General features: G+C 40.0%; 1 long non-coding RNA gene across 1 annotated transcript; it reads left to right on the forward strand.

Annotated features, from left to right (window-relative positions):
- Positions 1 to 8,440: 8,440 nt before the first annotated feature.
- Positions 8,441 to 19,868, forward strand: LOC308660769. Its single transcript, XR_014024816.1, has 3 exons — positions 8,441 to 8,524; positions 17,277 to 17,478; positions 19,573 to 19,868. It is a non-coding gene; the product is annotated as an uncharacterized lncRNA (long non-coding RNA).
- The last annotated feature ends 2,337 nt before the right edge of the window (positions 19,869 to 22,205 follow it).

Genomic DNA, 22,205 nt, shown 5'->3' on the forward strand with positions numbered 1-22,205 from the left:
CATGCAACTAGTTGCACAAGTATGTATTTGTACTGGAAAGAAAAATACACCGAGGAGGTGCCTATTTTTCCCTCTTCCTCTTCATCATAATCATTTCACCTTCACCACAGTAGAAGCAAGTACAGAAGTGTCTATGTTATTTTGTCATACTGTATGTTTTCCATGTAAATAGCCTGTTGTTAATGTGTGCAGTTTTAAACTACTGCAGCGCAGTCTATTTATCTGTTCTCCAAGCCACACCTAAACTTAAAGAGAAAATACTGTATGTAAGCATACATAGTCAACTTCTCCAAGGTATGTATAGTGGGTCTATACATTAGATTGCCTAAATGAAAACAAATTTACCCGCTCTTGGCAGAGACCCTGTGGTTGGGCCCATGCAAAGTTGTTAAGTGCCCATTTGTAATTGAGGTAAGAAATTGTATCCCATAATACATATTTTCAAAGAACGTTTCCTTAGCCCTGGAAACATATTTTATCACCTGCCTTCCAGGAAGGTAAACCAAGGAATAATGACTTTCACATTTCCTCTTCTACTGTTTGTTTTCCTGTGTGATGCCTGACTAAAATGTTTGCTTAATGTTGTCTAAAGACTTACCTTCCTAAGACAGTCCTTAATTGTGGTTTGTACTCTGTATCTGCTTTGTTCCTCTTTGAAAATGAGATGAAGTTTCCCCTATTTAAGGATGGGATGCTCATGCTAATTTAGTGAAAAGAAACAAATGGCTTTTAAAGGATTTATTATGTTGACAGACCTAGTCATTTGTCAGAGTGAGCCTCATTGATAACTTATCTTCTTTCCAAATGAAGGAGAGAAAAGGTGGGTAGGTAGGAATTTAACAAGTTGCTTTATAGCTCACAAGGACTTTAATTTCTCCACAGATGCTCCCAGTGAGAAAAGGAAAGCTGTTCTTGTTTCAGTTTGGCTTCCATAATTATGTGTTTCCTTAAAAAAAAAACAAATTAAAAGCTGTCAGTTTTATTTCCATCATAAATATTACTCATGAAACCTGAATGCTTTGATAGTGAAACCGCTCATAACTTCCAAGAAACACGAAGCATAGTTTGGGAGTTTATAACATCCTTCCTGAGGTGGTCATTTGAAGGAGCGCTCACTTGGAGTGACTCACTACCCAGTGTACCATTAAGAGATGGAAAGGAAAGAGAGGTGAGAAGAAGATACTGAAAATAAATTGACATTAAAAAAAAACATGCTGCCAAACAAGTTTGCAGTAGGTAGGATTAACCTGACCACATCTAGCATTGAAGCTGTTGATCGGGGGAGACTTAGTATTAAGAGCATTGGACCGCTGAGGTGTGGTCAGATCATTTCTTTGCCACAATGACTGTAACATTATAAAAGTGATCCTTCTGATAGTTTCACACATCTGTAAACAACAAATTAAGCCTGAATTAATAGGCTTCTGTTCTCAAAGTTCGGCTCCAAAGCTCCTCAGTAGTAAATCTAAGGAATGATTCACCAACATAATGTTAATTCCTGAAAGAAGCATGCATTAATTTGTCCTTTTCTGCATTTTAAAGACCTACTGGATACCTACCTGTATGGACTGACCCATACCTTGGATCAGTCACTCCAAGAGTGATCTCTCCTCCTAATGACCAATTCAGGGAGGACGTTCAAATGTATTCACACAAATTAGCTTTAAGAGTCGCCCTACATGCCAAAGTAGAATAAGCAGTTTATCTAGAATGCTGAAGCATCATAATCATAATAATAAAGTTGGAAGGAACCTTGGAGGTCATCTAGTCCAATCCCCTGCTCAGGCAGGAAACCCTATACCATTTCAGACAAATGGCTGTCCAGTCTCTTCTTAAAAACTTCCAGTGTTGGAGCATTTACAGCTTCTGGAGGCAGGTTGTTCCACTGGTTAATTGTTCTAATTGTCAGAAAGTTTCTCCTTAGTTCTAGGTTGCTTCTCTCCTTGATTAGTTTCCATCCGTTGCTTCTTGTCCTGCCTTCAGGTGCTTTGGAGAATAGCTTGACTCCCTCTTCTTTGTGGCAGCCCCTGGGATATTGGAACACTGTTATCGTGTCCCCCCTAGTCCATCTCTTCATTAAACTAGACATACCCAATTCCAGCAGCCATTCCTTATATGTTTTAGCCTCCCGTCCCCTAATCATCTTTGTTGCTGTTTCAATAAGACCCAATTTACCATCATTGCTGTCTTTGCTGTAACAAAAGTAGGTTAAAAGTTCCTGCTCTTTAGTAGGAAATCAATGGCAAAAAGGAATCCCCATCTTGTCTCCAGTTATCAAGCTACAATAAGGCACTGCCTCTTTAGTAAGCAATAAACTCTTAAAAGGCCAAAGGGCCTTCTGAGATGCTTCTCACAACCCTGTGGACTGAGATACCTTTGTGTGATGGTTGTCTAGACTGCAGCTCTTCCTCCTCTCTCCCAAGGTCATTCCCACAGACCATTTACATAATTTGACCTATCCGTTCAGACTGTGGAATTATTACGGCTGTGAAAAGCAAGCAACCTGGCTGGTAAGGTAATATCAACAAATATTCATAATTTCCCATGCATCTTTGAAAGGTAGATAGGCCCTGTTTGGGGAAAACAAGCTTGACAGAAAGGATTCTAGCCTTCCTGCATGCTAGTTTTCTGAACGCAGAAAGATTTAAGCACATACAGTTTTCCCTTCTCTTCAGTGTTATAAAGCGTTTCAACATGCAGTTTCTTCCACCTGTAGCTTTAAAGGCAGAGCTGTTTGTTTACTACCTTATAGAGACCCAATGATACCATTCAGCAACAGTTTGCCACAAGGAAAAGGAAGTTGCCTGGAAAGCAAATAATCCAGTTGGTTCAAATTCAGCCAAGCCATACATTGAAAGTGTATTTGTGCCATGAGGTAGTTATGACCAACCAACTTCTGTTTATGCCATTACTAGCCATATTATGCATCCTTATTGAAGCTACCAGCTGTTCCAGTTCCTGGTGAGGTGAGCTACATCTCAGCTCTTCCTTGGGTTAATTTATCTTTAGTCTAATTCAATTGAACATTTTTTAAATGGTATCCAAATGAATCTACCTTCTTCTTGCTTCTAGCTTTTATATCTTCGACTAAAGCAGGAAAGAGAGAAGAAGAGCATTTTTTTTCCTTTTGCCTTCAGTTTTGAGAAGTCTTTTTTGTTGTTGTTGCAGTATACACAATACTTTCCTCAGGGTAGCTGGGAGATTTTTCTCCTGGGAAACTCACTTATATTCCTGCCATAATTTAATTTGTTTTTATTGAATCCACCACTTTTATCTGTTCCTCCACATCATCATAACAAGTGGTTTACAATAACTTAACAAAAATCATCTGGACAAAACAACGATACAAAAGTCTGTTTCCCAAATATATTTTCCTAGTTCATCTGCTTTGGCCTCATAGATTAGCCATAGTCTTTCAGCAAGTTCTTGTAGTATCCCAGGGTTTCTCAGAACATTTTGATAGTTAAGATACAAAGTGCATGTCTCTGCGTTGAATTAGAAAAGAAGCTAGACGGTGCTATCTTTGTAATCCACTTAGCTGGAAAAGAGGCTTAGTTTATTATTATTTTTTTACAGAATTAACACACAAAGTCATATGCATGCACACACAGACATATACATCCATACTTCAGATTACTGATTATTCTGTTCCTGTGGCCTCAAATTGTGTCTGTGTTATGATATCTCCTTTTTTGTTGGAGCTTCGGCAAATTGGGATGTTTTTCTTGATCTTGGTTGTGTGGATTATTGTTATCTGATTTTTCTATTATTGTTTGGTTTTTAATCATTTATGTTCTTCACATTGCCATGTGATTAAATTAGCTAAATAAATATGTAACTTTTTTTGTCACAGAGGTTCCAATTGTTTATTTAACAACTGGTTATGGCTTGGGGTTTTGTTTTTTTTTTCTTCATTTACAGTTCTGCCTTCAACATTGTGGTGCTTTGTGTGGAGCAAAAGTTAATACGGAAAGTGGTATTAAACATGCTTTATTTTTAATTCCCTAATTCAGAGTTTATATCCGTCTTTATATTAAACTGGTTAAGGCTGTTACGTTTATATGCCTATATTCCTAAATTAGTTTGACAACATTTGTTTATTTGTTTTTAGTTAACTCAGGGTACATGGCCGCAAGCAGATTATGACCGTCTGACTTCTAATGCAAGTTTTTAGTGAAATTTATATACTAACACAATTTTTTTTTACTCCAAACCATCAACCGGTTGGCATTTGGAGTTTGCAGTAATAAAACAAAAGCTTAAGAGCTTCCAGGGATAACTTGCACTCACTGTATCCAAGATAACAGTGGGCTGTGCAAGCTGGTTCAGATTATAGGTTAAACTGATGGATGAATCTTGCTGCAGATGGAATGAGGTTTACCATTTTCCCAGAGGAAAGGAAATGTTTGCACCAATGTATGCATACAGAAAAATATCTGTTGGCAAACTTTAACTTTTCTTTCGTAGGTTGCAATCCTTGAGGAAATGAATTGACATATAATAGATGTCTTGTTTGCCTTTTGAACAATAATGTGAGTTGAAGACAGACAGAAAAAACCATTCCATTAAAGCATTTGCTTCCAAGCAGGGCTGGGGAACATATGTCCGCCATATCTTGTTAAACTACAACTCCCACCAGGATTTCCAACAGTGAGGAATGGAGTGATCTGTACTTTAGTGACATCTTAATAGTCAGAGGTTCCATACCCTTCTTGTAGAGGCACATTAAAGAAAACAAAATGCTAAGCATTTTACTGCTATTTGATATTCTCCAAATGTTGCTTGAGATGGAGGGAGTTAATTAAGCAAAACCCAGTGGCACTAAGACTGTTGCAGATTATTGTTCTAAAGCCCAATTCATCTTTTGTTTAGTCCTGCATTGTTTTGTTTCCTCACCATAATATGACTATAACAATGGTTTTGAACTTCAGTGCCGAATGTGCAGGTATTTCTGTCTGGCAATTGGTGGTTGATTGAATCAATGTCAAATAGTTCTAAAGACTGGAAGAAACTTGATTGATTTTGATCATTAAGCTCTGTAAAGGGGGTGCTATTAATTTAGCTGGTGAAAATATTAAGCACTGGTTGTGACATGTTAGGTTAAAGAGCTACCAGTGATATAAAGCCCTCTTTTCTTTTCTTGGTCCTTGATTCTGAGTTCCTTCGGGGTTGCACCATCATAAATAAATCAAGTGTGTTTTGGGCACAGTTAGCAGTCTCTGTTTAGCAAAGGGACATGACTAAAAGGACACCAATGCTTAATCATCCCTGGTGGAGGAAAAGGAGAAAGGGGAGGGAGGTACCATCTCGCCCTCCACATCAGAAAGAGGGGTCATTCGTAGGATTATAGAGTGCAATTTTCTCTATACCTAAGTGCATTAGAGCTGACTTAGGAATAAAGAATTGCCTTCTGATTTTTAGTCTTTCTCTCTTGTCTCCTTTACTGTCCAGGACAATAACATCTTCATAAGCAATCTCCTTTTAAAATGGCAGGATACGTTGTCTGGTTCATTGTTCTTTTTTATGCCTGGTTAATAACTGTCATTATGTTTTTCAGATAGCTATAACTGTATGGAAGATGGTCTTGGGATTTTCTCCTGCATTTTCTAAGTTTGTGGTTGGTGTTATCTGGGTCGGTTGGAGCTGCTAGTGTTGCTGGCACTGGAGGGATTTTGGTTATTCCTGTAAAGCAGTGTTCTCAACCTTACAGCTTTAACAGGTGTGGACCTCAACTCCCAGAATTCCCCAGCTGGACTATGCATCTTAAAAGTTGCCAAGATTGAGAAACTCTGCTCTAAGTGAAAGATTTGTGTTCTAGGTTGCTTTGAATTCTTTGGGGTAAAACAGTGCAGGCTATAACTTTAAAGTTGTCCAGTTTTCAGATTTAGAGTGAACTAGTATGCTTTATTACACTAAGGAAATAGTCTTAAACTGTGGGACTTCTGCCTTTATTCTTTGGGGTCCTTTGTTTTTATATACAGTTTTTAGCTTTTAATGTACAGTTTTTTAGCTTTTAAAACTTCTTTTGCTTTAATTTTAATATTGTCCACAATTACAGGTTTTATACTGTGCTTTGTAGTTTTAAGAGAATCTTTTATTTTGTATTGTTAGCTACCTGTCACAGGCTGGATTTATTAATAGAAATCAGGTTAAGAATAGAATAGAATTAGAATAAAATAGAATAGCATAGCATAGCATAGCATAGCATAGCATAGCATAGAATAGAATAGAATAGAATAGAATAGAATAGAATAGAATAGAATAGAATAGAATAGAATAGAATAGAATAGAATAGAATAGAATAGAATAGAATAGAATAGAATAGAATAATAACTTTATTGTCACTTTGAATGTACACTAATCGGCATACATTAAAATGAAATTTTGTTGCATACAGCATTAAAGGGTCACCATCTCCAATATACACTACATAAATATGACATACATAAATAAATACAGAATATGATACATACATAAATAGAATGGAAGAACTGCTCCATCGATGAGGAGGTGTGCTGATGGCATAACACAATCACTATGGAGGCCTGATTCCTTTGGTAGAAAGTTTGAGGGCTAGAAACTTTCCATTAACATTAGGCCCCTGGATCCAAAACATCTTTGCATTTCTACCAACCTTCTAAAACAGGTGTGTCAAACTCAATTTCATTGAGGGCCGCATCAGCATTGTGGTTGCCCTCAAGGGACCGGGTGGGTATGGCCAGGGTGGGCGTGGCCTACTGGGTTGGCGTGGCTAGAGTGCATATGGCCTACTGGGTGGGCATGGCCAGCTCTACATCGTTCGCATCAAGGGTGCCTATGGGGGCCTGGGCAGGAGTGCGAGAGATCTGAGGGTCTCTGGCAGAAGGAGGGTCTCTGGGCCAGGGCCAAGGCAGTGGGGGCCGTTCCCTCACTGTTTCCAGGATGGCTTCATGGACCACATGAAACCACTTCGCGGGCCATATCCGGCCCCCGGGCCTTGTGTTTAACATGTCTGTTCTAAAATAAAAGAAGTACAGTGCACAAAAGCATCAACTTTGCACTCTGAATTTTTTGAACTCTCACAGCTCTGGGAAGAATCAATAACTCTAGACAATTGTGTCTCACTCCTGAACATTCCTGTTCACTATATATGTACTAATCCCATACAAATTTACTATGGAGCAAGAGCCATTGGAATCTAATCTGTGCAAGCCAGATGATAGGGATGGATTGGAAGATTCCAAATACTTGGTTGTATGGTGAAATGTCAAATAATTTGGCTTTAAACCTTGAATCTAGAATTTTAAATTGAGCTGACAAGTACATTGATGTCAAATCATATGGACAGTTATTAAGTATTTATTCAACTCTGCCCTCTCTTCTACCTCAGTGTTATTTGCTTCCACTTCCTTAAACTGCTATAGGAATTTGCCCCATTTAATGTTTTGAGGTCACTGGTAAGGAGCAGTCCAATTGTTGTTTCCTTTTTCTTTGCCTCCTGAGAAAAAAATCCATGCCTCTGCTTTACAATCTTCCACTCATTTCTTTTAAGGAAAAGGCTGTTCAGGGGAAATGTCCATTAGAACTCTTCAAGTTGGTCCTTGCTAATTTTCATGGAAACCAATCATGAAAAATGCTCAAGTCATGTAATTTTGTATAATTAACTCTTTTCATAAATGTTTTAATTAAGAATTACATGTCTATTGTCTATCAAAAGAGTTCATTTTTTTAAAAAAAGACAGTATTAAAATCTTTAAAACATTAAAATGTTTTAAAGACAAACTTAATAGTAAAGTAGAAACTAGTCAGCCTATGCTTAATTATTGGGTCATTTTATGTCTCACACCTTCTGTTCATAGTTTTACATTTTACTGTACTGTGTTCTTATTTTGTTTATCACCCAAAGTTTCTTCTGATAGGTGGATATCTATATAGGTTGGAAGATTAGATAGATAGATAGATAGATAGATAGATAGATAGATAGATAGATAGATAGATAGATAGATAGATAGATAGATAGATAGATAGATAGATAGACAGACAGACAGACAGACAGACAGACAGACAGACAGACAGACAGACAGACAGACAGACAGACAGACTTAGATATATACCACTTCACAGTGATTTACAGCCGTCTCTAAACAATTTACAGAGTCAGCATATTGTCTCCAACAATCTAGGTCCCCATTTTACTGCCCTTGGAAGGATGGAAGGTTGAGTCAACCTTGAGTCGGTCAGAGTTGAACTCCTGGCAGTTGGCAGAAATAGACTGCAAAACTAGATAGAGATAGATAGACAGACAGACAGACAACAAGCAATGGATTAACTAACAACTGGGAGACATTTTTGTGAAACAAGGAGAATAATCCTTAAAGTTGTCAAAATTTGAAGGCTGTAGCCAAACATAACTTCCTGTATTTGTTTTCTGATGTGCATGCCTGTGCGTCTTATTTCTGCAGCAAACATCATGTACCTGGGAAGCCAAGAAATGAGAAGTATTGTAGAGAGAGACAATTCTACAATAAAGCAGCAGTTAAATAAGGTAGACTTTTATTCTGTTTTCATTGGATGCTGTGACTGTTCAATACTTCAGATTCCACTCCAAAATGGGGTTGCAAAGATAGCATCTACTTGCCGGTTTTTAAGCCATCCATATCTTTTCCTGGGACTATGTGATGGCTGCAGAGGACAACTTAGTGATTGTGTAAAAGATACAGCAGCTTTAAAGAATTGCAAAGAAGTGTTCCGTTTGGGTTCCCACAGGCTCTAAAGCCATTTTTACAAATTATTTCCACCCTTATTGTTTATATGTTTTCAAATCCACTCCATTTCACTCAGCTCTTAATTCCAGGTTTCAGTAACTTTTGAGTCTATTTGCAAGATTCTGTGTACCTCATCTCATCTTGTGATAGTTTGAGGTGAGCTATTACAAGAATATTTTAGAATAAAAACGTTCCAATTTGACAGCATCAAGAGGGAAACTAGATATTAAGTCATTGCATTTTATTAATTTATTTTATTTAGTAATACATTTGTATTACTTGTATACTGTTTATTAATGTTAAAAAGTCCCGTGGGTTCTCTACAGTCAAACATATAAAACATAAATCACATACCTGAAACAATCCAAATAGTTCAAGGATCAAATCAAAACAAACAAGAAAGGAAATTCTATATTTTATTTGAAGGCATCTCTTCTCAGGATAAGTCCTCCCCTGAAGGTGAATTTGCACTTCTAGCTATGCCATGTTTATTCTCTGAACCAAAGCAAGGGAGGCATGAGTCCCAGCTTAGAGTCTCATAAGATAGAGGACCTTTTGTTGCAGACATCTGACAAACAGTGACATCATGTGCCAGAGTGGATGTCACTCATGTCATAGTGCAGTTGATGCCAATTATGTAATTCACATCATTTATGTGAAGGTACCATGGCATATATCATGTCATAGTGACCGCAACCAAATGTCCTCACCTCAATTGGCAGAAAAGACCAGATTCTAGGGAACAAACGATATTGAGAATTCAAACTCAGGGATGCAGTTGTGACTAATGAATTGCTCTACTCGTCAATGAAGCTTCCTCAGTTGTAGAATTTAACTTATTCCTTTTGAATAGCCTAATGGCTAATAATGGGAGTCTGGATGGAGTTTTATGAGTTCTGGCTTTACAAGCTTTTAGTTTGTCAAGACAAGGCTGGAAATAATGTTTGTTTCTGACTTATTTAATTCATTCAAGCCCTGACAGTTGACCTCCACCCTGACTTTGGTTCTTTTCTTTTGGATAATAGACTCTGCTTGATGCCTCAACTTTATTTGACCTCTTTGTATGGACCCTCGTATGGCATTGACTCTGTTTTTCTGCTGCCTGTGAATTATTGGGCTCTGCAGTCCTGAGTTGCTAACAGTTTGTTTACTCCATGCCTAGCCCAGAAGTATCAGCTGCTATACTATATTATCCATTAATAAGATAATTAGAAGAAATATTAGAAGAAAGATGATCCAGCTTGCTCCAGAAGGCTTCATTCATTCAGTATAATTATATTGTATTTATTTATTCAATTTGTATTTATACCAATCTTCCAAGTGTCAGCAAGGGATAAACTTTAATGGATATTAACAGGGAGCCAAAGATTTTAGGCTACTTCAGTACCTATTCCCACTCTCTCAAAAAAGGGAGGGTTGGTATTACTTTTCCAGGAATCGTAAAGAAGTGTCCATACATCAGGAACAAAGGATATATGTTGCTAAATATATATCTCCCTGTAGTCTCAGCCAATCTGATCGTTCTTGTTCAAGAACTTCTGTATGGCTACACGCTCACCATCCATCAAGTTGAAAAAGATTTGTAAAGCCAAGAAGAAATATTTAATTCATGCCAGCACTTCGAATTGGACCTAGAAGCTGCAAAACAAGTTGGATATAGTTGTTGTTTTTTAAAGGAACCCTTTAGTAAGTTAATGATGTTCTGGAGACTTTTTTGCACTGCAGTTTTCAGCTCCTTATCTTCCATGAGTCAATCAAATGGAAGGGAAGCCAGCTTAAGAATGGCTTTCTTTCATTCTGGCCATAGTGATGCTCAGATGTTCTCCTAAATCACAGTTATCATGGCCCCAATTAGTGGATTCCATCACTTCTTCTCTACTACCCGCAGCTAAGCCAGGAGAGGAAGCACCAGTGGCTTTTTCCTTCTGTGGGCATGTCTTCTGAGGATTGGAGGAAGGAAGACAACAGTTCTTCTAGTCACTTGGGCTAGAAGGGAAAAGAAAGGCAGAATTCTTTGTTAGTTTCACAATTACTTAAAAAAACAAAAACAAATGTCACATGAATGACAAATTTTGTGAAATGCTTCATTTCCATCTTAGGCGTAAATACAAACATCTCATGAAACATTGGCATGTGTATAATTGACTACTTAGTGCCTAGGCTACCTTTTTGTACAAAATCTCAAAATGAAAGTCGGCACCTGAAAACCTTTTGTTTATTCAGTTTGATGCACCCTGACTCTAAATACAATATAATGGAAACAAGAAATGACAATATCAACTGGAACGAAAGAAAAAGAAAAAAAAATGGTAAACTCAGCAGACTCCCATACATCCCAGCAAATTTATTTATTTATTTATTTATTTATTTGTTTGTTTTTATAAACCGCCCTTCTCCCGAGGGACTCGGGGCGGTGTACAGAGTAAGGTAGGTATACAGATTGAAACAATACTGAAAAACAATAGTCAAAACAAACTGGGACCCCAATTAGAGCTATCAGGCCAGGCCGGACTGCTGGAACAGGTAAGTTTTTAAGTCGCGCCGGAAGGTGCGGAGGTCGGGGGCCATCCGTATTTCAGTTGGCAAGCAGTTCCAGAGGGCTGGTGCACCCACTGAGAATGCCCTCCCCCTGGGGGCCACCAGCCGACATTCCTTGAGTGGTGGCACCCTGAGGAGGCCCTCTCTGTGGGAGCGCACAGGACGGTGGGGTGTTGACATTGGCAGAAGGTGCTCCCGTAGGTAGTCCGGACCCATGCCATGTAGGGCTTTGTATGTCATTGTTAGCACCTTGAATTTCACTCGGAAGGCAACCGGAAGCCAGTGCAGCGCACGGAGGAGAGGTGTGATGGAGTATCGGGAGGCCCCCAAAAGTGTCCGTGCCGCTGCACTTTGCACCAGTTGAAGCTTCCGAGTGGATCTCAAGGGCAGCCCCATGTAGAGAGCGTTACAGTAGTCTAGGCGAGAGGTCACAAGGGCATGGGTGACTGTACGTAAGGTATCCAGGTCCAGATAAGGTCGTAGTTGGCGCACCAGTCGAACCCGGGAGAAGGCCCCCTTGGTCACAGCTCCTATGTGATCTTCCAGGGATAGCTGCGAGTCTAGGAGGACACCCAGGTTGCGGGCCCTATCAACAGGAGGTAGTAACTCATCCCCGATGTTAAGGGTGGGATGCTCTGAGTATCCTGGCTTGCCGGTACGTACAGCCATTCAGTCTTGTCCGGGTTCAGTTGAAGCCTGTTCCTCCCCATCCATTCCCGGACCGCTTTCAGGCAGCAGGACATTACGTCGAGGGCATCACTGATGCTGTTTGGAGTTGAGATGAAAAGCTGGGTGTCATCAGCATACTGATGGTACCCTACTCCAAAGCTACGAATGATCTCACCCAGCGGTTTCATGTAGATGTTGAACAGGAGAGGCGAGAGGACCGACCCCTGAGGGACTCCGCAAACGAGAGGCCTCGGGGTCGACCTCTGTCCCCCTGCCAGCACCGACTGCGAGCGACCCTGGAGAAAGGAGGAGAACCAACGCAGAACCGTGCCTCCCACTCCCAGTCCCCTGAGGCGCCGCAGCAAGATACCATGGTCGATGGTATCGAAAGCCGCCGAAAGGTCTAATAAGACTAGGACAGAGGAATGGCCCCTGTCCCGGGCTCTCCAGAGATCATTCATCAGAGCAACCAATGCCGTCTCCGTGCTGTAGCCCGGCCTGAAGCCCGATTGGCACGGGTCTAGATAAACCGCTTCATCCAGGACCTGAGGAAGTTGATGCGCCACCACGCTCTCAACAACCTTCGCAAGGAAGCGAAGATTGGAGACTGGACGAAAGTTATTCAATGAGGATGGGTCCAAGGTGGGCTTCTTGAGGAGAGGTCTCACCACCGCCTCCTTCAAGGCGGTGTGGAAGTGGCCCTCACTCAGAGAAGCAGAGATGACCGCCAGGAACCAGCCTCGTGTCCCCTCTCGAGCCGCATAAGCCAGCCAGGAAGGGCATGGGTCCAGTAAGCATGTGGAGGAGCTCAACCTCCTCATAATCCTGTCCACTTCCTTAGGAGTCACAGGATCAAATTCCTCCCAGATGACGTCGACAAGACTGTCCATGTCCTGTTCTTCCAACTCTGCCCAGTTGGAGTCCAATGGTGCACCACTAACTACCCTAGCCCAAGGTCTGGGAGAACAACAAGGAGAACAGCTTTTCTGGTTCTTCAGCTTGGGAGCCACACAGATCTCAGGGAACTTCATTCTTGATGGCAGGTGCTGCAACAGAGAAGGTGCATTCCCTAGATACTGGCAGATGACATTATTTAATCCAAAGAAGCCAGAGCATCCTGGCCTTATCAGCTCAAATTGGCCAGCTGGACACCACAGGAGAAAGGCAGCCCCTCACATCACCGGCCCCTATGCCGTGCTGTTGACCCCTGTGCTGAGCTACATGAATGAATGGTTTGACTCGGAGTGATGTAACTTCCTGTGTTCCCATAATAAGCAGCCAATGAAAGAAAAGGTTGAGGCCATCTACAAGTGCCAGAGTCCTGCATGTGCAAGGACTCTGTGGGCGCGCCTGCCCTGTGGAACGATCTGCCTGTGGAACTCCAGACCGCCCCCGAACTTCTTTCGTTTCGCCGGGACCTAAAGACTTGGTTATTTGATTTATCTGGCCTGGACTGAGGGGTTTTAATTTTTAAACTTTTAATTTTTTAAACTTTGGGCTACTAATTGTTATTTAATCTTATTTTAATTCTATTTTAACTCTTATTTTGTCTTTTAACTTTGCCTTGTAAACCGCCCTGAGTCCTTCGGGAATAGGGCGGTATATAAAAATAAATAAATAAATAAATAAATAAATAAATAAATAAATAAATAAATAAATAAACAAACAAACAAACAAACAAACAAACAAACCGAGTGGGAGGAAATTTATTGTGCCTTGCTCCAAGGTCATTCATAAGGATGAAGTGTTTTGCTATGCAACATTTTAAGTCAAAATGCCTTTGGAAGAAACCCCTCCTCCTCCTCCTCCTCTTCCTTCTAACTTAACCTTGTTCTTTTTTTTCCCCACCATCACAGGCTTATTTGATTATATGAACTTAGAGAAAAAGTGCCCAGTGAAGCAGCCAAAACCAATTTTGAGTCGGTTTTATTGAAACAGCTTGTCTAATATTGCCCAGGGTTTTTTTTTTAATCCAATGTCCAAAGCTGCCCATAGCAATCTAATAGTTATTGCCCTTGAAAGATTCATAATCTGGAAAGCAGCAGTATGGAAGACGCTACAAGAGCAGACTTTCTTCCCCCAGCCAGAGTAAATCATTTATTTCCCTCCAGTTTGGAAAATCCTTCAAATGCGCTGCATGAATACTGTAAGTCTAAAACATCCTCTGCAGCCAGGAACACCTTTCATTTGGGCAGGGCTCAGATGTTTTTTGGAGGCTGTACTGCTGAGGTCCAAAGTTAGAAAAGCAACCCAGGGGGATTTTGCTACATGTAACAGTTTAGCCATGTTTTAGCCCACATTGCATGCCAATTTGGTCCTTTTGTGACCAAAGCCCAATAATAGAATTGAGGGGTAAGGCGACACTGAGCACTTGGGAGAGCAGAAAGTAAAGCAAATAGAGTTAGTATAAGTATGATTCCTTGGGCTACATTTCACCACTCAGACATCTTTTAATAGCTCACTTCCGCGGAAGGTCGCACAAGACGGTTCCCATTCATAATCCAAATTTGCAAAGTCCTGTAGATCAGCCTTCCCTATGCCAGTGGCCTCCAGAGGTGTTGGACTTCAGTTTCCATAATTCATAGCATTTTGGCCAGAGCGACTGGAAAGTTGAGGATATTTGTAGGCCACCGGGTTAGGGAAGGTTTCTGTAGATCAACTTGCACTCAATTAAAGGGGCATGCAGTACAGAATCGAGCTTCCCCATTGACTTTGCTTGTCAGAAGGCCATAAAAGGTGATCACATGACACAGGGACATTGCAGCCATCGTAAATAAATGTCAGTCACCAAGCGTCTAAATTTTGATCACGTGACCACGGGGATGTTGCAACAGTTGTAAGTGTGAGAAATAGTCATCCTAAGTCACTTTTTCCAATGCCTTTGTAACTTGGAATGGTCACTAAATGAATGGTTGTAAGTCGAGGGCTACCTGTAACTCTAATTACCGAACAAGTCTTGTTGGAAGAGGAGGAAGCAGAAGTGTGGAAAAAATAGGGTGTTTCATTTTGTTTTGAATACTTGGTGCTTGGAGAAAATGAGCATTAACTGAAGCTGTTTTTAATTGTGTTGGAAATCTTTTTTGGTCCAAATCTGAGCCAGATAGTCAGTGTGGGATCCAAGTGATCAACTAGAAGCTTAATTCTAATCATTTTTCACCTTTGGAAGTTCAGTAGATGACTCTGGCTCAATCATTCTCAGCTCCCCCCCCCCACCTCCTGACAGGTGGCATTGTGGGGAAGAATAAGAGGATGGACTCATTGTGTGTCATCCTGTACAATGGGTGAGGAGGAGGAGGAGGGGAGGAAGAAGAAGAAGAAGAGGAAGAAGAAGAAGAAGAAGAAGAAGAAGAAGAAGAAGAAGAAGAAGAAGAAGAAGAAGAAGAAGAAGAAGAAGAAGAAGAAGAAGTAGAAGAAGAAGAAGGAAGAAGAAGAAGAAGAAGGAAGAAGAAGAAGAAGAAGAAGAAGAAGAAGAAGAAGAAGAAGAAGAAGAGGAGGAGGAGGAGGAGGAGGAGGAGGAGGAGAAGAAGAAGAAGAAGAAGAAGAAGAAGAAGAAGAAGAAGAAGAAGAAGAAGAAGAAGAAGAAGAAGAAGAAGAAGAAGAAGAAGAAGAAGAAGAAACAATAACAATAATAATAGAGTTGGAAGGGACCTTGGAGTCCAACCCACTACTCAGGCAGGAAACCCTATACCATTTCAGACAAATGGCTGTCCAGTCTTTTCTTAAAAATTTCCAGTGTTGGAACACTCACCACCTCTGGAGGCAGGTTGTTCCACTGATTAATCGTTCTGTCAGGAAATTTCTCCTTAGTTCTAGGTTGCTTCTCTCTTTGATCAGTTTCCATCCAGTATATCAATGAAATAAGAAGGCAGATTTTGATAGAACTATCGGGGTGGGGGGAGAGAGAAAGGGGTCAGTAGTGCAAAATGAAGCACTCATCTAAATATAAAGCATGAATTTGGTATCTCAGCACAGGAGAGCCAACAACATGAAGTAAAAGCTGATCACCCCCAAAATTTGTCCCAGAAGTGTATAACTCTACGTCATGGGCTCGTGTTATGATGGGTTGGGAAGAACTGAAGCCTAAGCAAGGAAAAATGCAGAGACTCTGTTGTGCAGTACCTCTGCAGTCCAGAAAGAAAAAAAAGACTTGCTTTTTTCGGGGATATATAGATGGCTCCCGTTGGCGATGAAATGTTTTCAAGGTCATAGAAACCACAAGTTTTTAATTACACAGAGATAAGCTGCAAGCAAAGCACAAGATGTCAGGATGTTTTCCTTGGGCAGTCTGGATCTGCTCTATTTTCTTTGTTCACTTTTCTTCTGGGCTGTGACACCCAGTTCATGTTTTGGAGGAAAGGGTTCACCTTCCTTCCCTGCACGTTGAGATCCCAGTGAAAAATCCTTCCCTATCTGCAGCTGCTATTTATTTAAAAGGGGTTTTTTTAAAAAAATGACAAAGTGACGCATTTAGTATGATGTCTGATTTGGCCCTAAAAGTAAAAAAACAAAAGCAACTGGAACACGCAACAGTCCACATGCCAAGTTTGTTTGTTTTGATGATTGTTCGCCACCCAGAGTTAGTGATTTGAGATAGGTGGCTATACAAATTGAATAAGTAAATAAATAAACAGCCCATACTAAGTTGCCTGCTTGGATCCTCGGGTTCCAATTTTTACATCTAAGACTTTTGCTTTGCATCCAGCTTGAAGAAGCGGGGGAACTAATCTTCCTGGATTTTCCTGGCAGAAGAAACGTTTCTGCCTGTAAATTGGCTAGATCAGGGGTAGGCAACCTCGGCTCTTTTATGACTCATGGACTTCAACTCCCAGAATTCCTGAGCCAGCTTGGCTGGCTCAGGAATTCTGGGAGTTGAAGTCCATGAGTCATAAAAGAGCCGAGGTTGCCTACCCCTGGGCTAGATAAAGCAGATGTAAAAAAAAAAATCCACTGCACTCTCCACCTGTTGTGTTGGTTCTGGATAAATATCCTCCCAATCAAGGGCTATCCTTAGCATTACACTGGGTTACTAGGCAATGCAATAATTCTCAATAGGTCTCTCTTGATTGGAGTCTGTTGTTGAAAAGTGTCTTACAAAAAGTAATCTCCACTGAAGAAACTGACCATTGACATTTATTACCTAGGTATTTCTAAGAAATGTGTACGATGTTTTATAATCTACCACAGTATACCATGGCTCATGAACTTCTCCTTGGAGCACAGATATTATTCATGTCTTAGTTTTTTGTCTAGTAATTGGATTTAGCTCTGGTCTCTTCCCTCCCCCATCAATCTTTAATTCAAGACACTTCTCTATTTTGATTTTAGCTGATTTTTTACTATGGAACAACTGATGCATGGTGTCCTCTGCAGTACTGCGAACAGATGAAGATGGAGTTTCCCGACGGAGATATTCGAATCTGTGAGAAAGGAATCCGCCATTCTTTTGTCCTGAATTCCAGCAAAGAAATGGCTGAAATGATTACAGGCTGGATACAGGATGATCTTGCCAATCTATGATGGAGACTAAGTAAATAGCAGGAGGAATTCATTGTATTGTGGTCATGTAATCTTCTTTGATGGATTTGCCTTTCTTTGTCTGTACATTAGGATTTGCTTTTTTCTGGAAGCTATGGTGTTAACCTGATGGCTCATATTACATTCCTCTTGACAGGTTTCTAACAAATACCCAAGGTAAGGTTGTAAACACAAGGGGCTGACTGTATCAAACCAGAGCCCTGGATTCCTTTAGGCCAGTGTCAGCCTCCCTCTACAAACAGTGACTACCTGTTCAGGTAACTCACAGGATTGTTATAACAATCCATGTGCCATTTTGATTTTCCAAATGTATGAATTAATCAGCCATTAATTCTGTGTCTAGCTAGCATAGTGTCTCTAGCAGGATTATATGAATTATTACAACAGGTGTTTAGATCTTCTGACATATAAGCCCCAGTCTGTTCATCGACACCATTCATTCTGTCGCAACACTGTAGTAGTATTGCATCCATAACTGTGTCCCATACTGTTGTTGAGGTGGTTAGGGTTAGAATTGACTGTCATTCGCCATTAGGGGAAAATAGCATCTAATTTATGGTTATGATGTTAGAATAGCAGATCACTACAAAATTGTTGTTATTGCTTAAATTAATTTCAACTTCCATTGTGATGGAAGAGATTTGGTGTGCAGAAAAAGAACTATGTTGCTCACAAGCAGAACCAATAATGAATTAGTAAAGTATGGTACTTCTTACAAGTAATTCTTGACCTATGACCACAACAGAGACTGGAATTTCAGTCGCTAAGCAGTGTGGTTGTTATGCAAGTCATCACATGATTAGACCAGATTTTATGACCAGTTTTACCACAGTTGTTAAGCAATTTCAGGTGCTTGCAACATGGCCGTTTAACATGGTTGTTAAGTGAATCACACAGGTGTTAAGCAAATTCAGCTTCACAAATCGGGATCATGTTGACTGGCGGACACTGCACTAGTATTAAACATGAGCCAGTTACCAAGGCTCCCAAACTGCAATCATGTGATATGAAGGTGGTATGATGGTAGTGTGAAGGCAGGTCACAAATCACTTTTTCCAAGGCTGTCGTAACTATTGTTAAATGAAAGGTTGTTAAGTCAAGAACTATCTGTATTGAGAAAGATGTAAGTATGTTGGTTACAGGTCTGCAAATGTTAAAAGTAGAGTAGCATTTTGTCTGCTCCACTTCATTCAAGGCCCTTGATACCTCAATACCCAGCCTGTGGCATTGTCTGTTTTTTTCTATAGGAACAACCTTTTGCCTCAGACAGAATAATTGCTGAGTTACAGATATTCCTTGACTTATGACTGGCTGCTTAGTGCTTATCTACCATTCAAATTTATGACCTGCCTAAAAACAAAAAATTGCAACCTACTTCTGGGGTTCCAATGGTTGTGCGTTTTGTGGGCATGTGTCCACATTTCAGGCGCTTGCAACATTTATGTCATGTGACCAGGTTTTATGACTGTTTTGCCAAAACAGGAAGTTACAGAAGTCTGTGTTTTTCGCCATAGAAAACAATGGCTTTGCTTAACAATCACATTTACTTAGTAACTACCATATTTGATTAAAAACTGCCACAAAAAAGCCATAAAGCAGTGTTGGGCAGGCTCCATTACAGCCATATGTCAAGGACTAACTGCATATGTTATTTTAGAATGGACAGAACTTGGATGACATACTGCAATTTATTAATTTGTTTGTCAAGAAATAGTCACTGCTTGGGTATGGAATATTTCCCCACCTACCTCCTTTTTTCATTTTTTCGTGATTTTTAACAAATCACAAAAAACAAAAGCAAGTATATTAAGCCTTATGTTGCTCATACTTTGGGAATTTGGGAGGAAAAGAGGCTTGGGATTACCTGTGCACCGTAAGCTGATCCCGAAACACACTTCTTCTACCCAATTATTTTGTGCAGCATCCTGTGTTAAATGCCTTGTTGTATACTTGTCATTATCTCCCTAACCTTGACCATTACCTAAACTAGGATAGCCCTGTGATTGTGAGGGGAGACTAATGGAAAATTGTGCACCTAAGACATGCCGTGCATTTGACTTCTTTTTTGCTTCCGGCCCACACACAGGACACAACTGGAAGAAGCCTCATTCCCAACAGCACTGCTATCTGCTGCTGACCAGGATGGGAAAGACAAAAAAAGAAGAAGAAACTGTTTGCCACTTGGTTCACATTTTTGCAAACTTAGGAGTTGTGTTTGGATGATTGGGTTGGCTGGTTCTGTGCTATGTGATTCTCTGCCCCCCCCACACCCCACCTCCAAGAAAACTCTGAGCTGGTAGCAGACAACACAGAGAGCGGCCATCTTGGCAGGAAGCCCAGGCATTGCGAAGGTGCCTGGAAGGCTCTCCCCGTCTGCTATGTGATAGTGGTGGTTGTTTTAATCATGCAGGAAAGGATTCGTCTGTTGATTGAAGCCATTGCAGGCAGGATGGGTACAAGGTTTAACCAGCTCCATCCCCTTCTCGGCCTGCTTCATCTCTACTCTTTGTTGCTGCAGGGATTTTTTTTTTTAAAAAGGGATTTTTGGAGGACTGGCCTATCTAAAACATTCATCTTAATTTAGCCTCAGGACCAGCAGAAGAAAGAAAGGGAGAGTTTTGCAATTATTCCTTGTGGGTTTTTCTAAGGGTGGAAGTTAGTTTAATCCAAACCAACCCTGATGCCATTTCATAGGACAACTAACCTTATCTAGCACCTCTATTGCCTGGGGTTAGCATATCAACATAAATCTCCCTCTCGCCCTGCCCCCCAGTTGTATGTGTATATAAACAGATCCACAAGATATTTGCCCCAGGACTTCGACAAGATATCCTGTTGAACTATTATAAAACTTCAATAGGTGTATTAAATGTTCTGATCTATGTATGCATATATATTGCTTGAGCAGGTACTAATATTATTGGGAATCCAGGTGGCATAAGCATGACTAGCATTGTATCTAACATTTCAGGAGGGGTTTTGGAGTATAAAAAACTATTCTGTTTGGGTAGTGCATTTACATAACTCGGTTGTTTGTACACTGTTCTATTCCTTGGTCTCATTTATTCCTAGTGTTTTTTAGATCTAAAGAAAAACATATCCCTACAATATTTTTGCATGTAAGATGTCATTAGGCAGAGGAACATTTATAATCTGGTAGTAACAGTCTTGCCTGCCAAAAGGAAACATTTCAAACTCTTTAAGCATTCATTATTTAATTGAAAACACCCAGCATTGACCACAGGAGACTTTCATGCAGTGAAGTTTGATCCATCTGTAACAGTGACAGCCTATTTTCAGAATATGAGGCTTATTAGTTTTGCTACTCTTTTCATTATCTGCTCATCTCAATAAGCCTATCTTGGAACTATTGCAGTATTTCCTAACACAATTTTAATCATAGGGATTCATTGCCTGCTTTCACTTGAAGCTTAAAATGTTTGTGCTCATTAGTTGTTTACACATGGGCATATATGATTGTTATAATTTAAACCAATTTTGTAAACTATAATTGCTTAATGCAAAAATACTAATTTAGTTTTAAGAATTGTTCTTCATTAATAATACCGTTACCTTCTTCTTGCTTTCTGCATTTGAAAGAATCCTTTGATCTTTGCTTCAGAATGCTGTTCTCCCAATGGCAGAAAACTGAAATTGATAAGTAATGAATAAATGTTCTTTCTCATTTTAATTTTGAATTAAATGGAATAAACTGAGCAAGAGCGAGTACTAGGAGTGCAGTTTTACAGTCGTTTCAGAACAAACAACCACAACACTGTAAGTTGCTATTCATCGCTTTGCAAGTTTCAAAATATGTTTGTATGGAGGAAAGGATTTGCTTTGCAGAAAATAAAAGGGATTTGCATTTGGAGTGCCCAGAAAAATTTTTGGTTGGTTTGTTTGTATCCCTCATTATTTTAACAAATAACTCAAGATTATTTCGTTACCAGGTTAGATAACATCTTCAGTGGCATTTAGGGGAAGTCTTGTGTCAGTGCTCATCTGTTTATAAGGGCTCCAGGTGTGGGTGTGTCAAATGAGGGTCTTGTGATGGGTTAGGTGTGAGTTATCAGAGGTTTGCCACTGAAGATGTAACGTAGCCTGGTAACGAATCATTCAGAAACCAATCAACAAGCTCGGAGAACAAACCTTCACCCTCACTTTTCAGATAAAACATAGTAGTGTAAGGGCAATGAGACATAGGTTCAAGTCCATCATCAGTTACCATGTGTCTTTAGACCAATCATTCTCTCTCAGCCCATTCCACCTGACAGGGTTGCTGTTGATGTGAGGGAAAATAAAAGGAAATGTTGAATATTCTGCCTTGAGCGTCTGAAGAAAAGGCAAGATGTAAATCAATGAATAAATAAAACTTTCCTTTACACAATTTCTCATTATAATAACCTGGTGAGGAACTGCTTTTAAAAATTAAATACAATTGTTGAATTTGCAGAAAGGCTATATTGTAGAAAGGCCGAACATTCTGCACAAGAAGAACCAGACGGTCTATATCCAGAGTAGCTTATAAGATTTCTAAATGTTATATCTATCTACACAAACATATTCATCATAAAAATTATGACCAATAGATAATTTAGCATACTATTTCCACTAATCCATTCTGATCTTCTCCTTATTCTAATACTTTGTTTGAATAACAGAGAAGAATGTGGCTGTTAGTAAAGCTACTTAACACTTTGTGTGGAATGATAAAAACCC

This window comes from Vipera berus (assembly GCF_964194415.1).
Source record: "Vipera berus genome assembly, chromosome: 1".
In the NCBI taxonomy this organism is placed as follows: Eukaryota; Metazoa; Chordata; class Lepidosauria; order Squamata; family Viperidae; genus Vipera; species Vipera berus.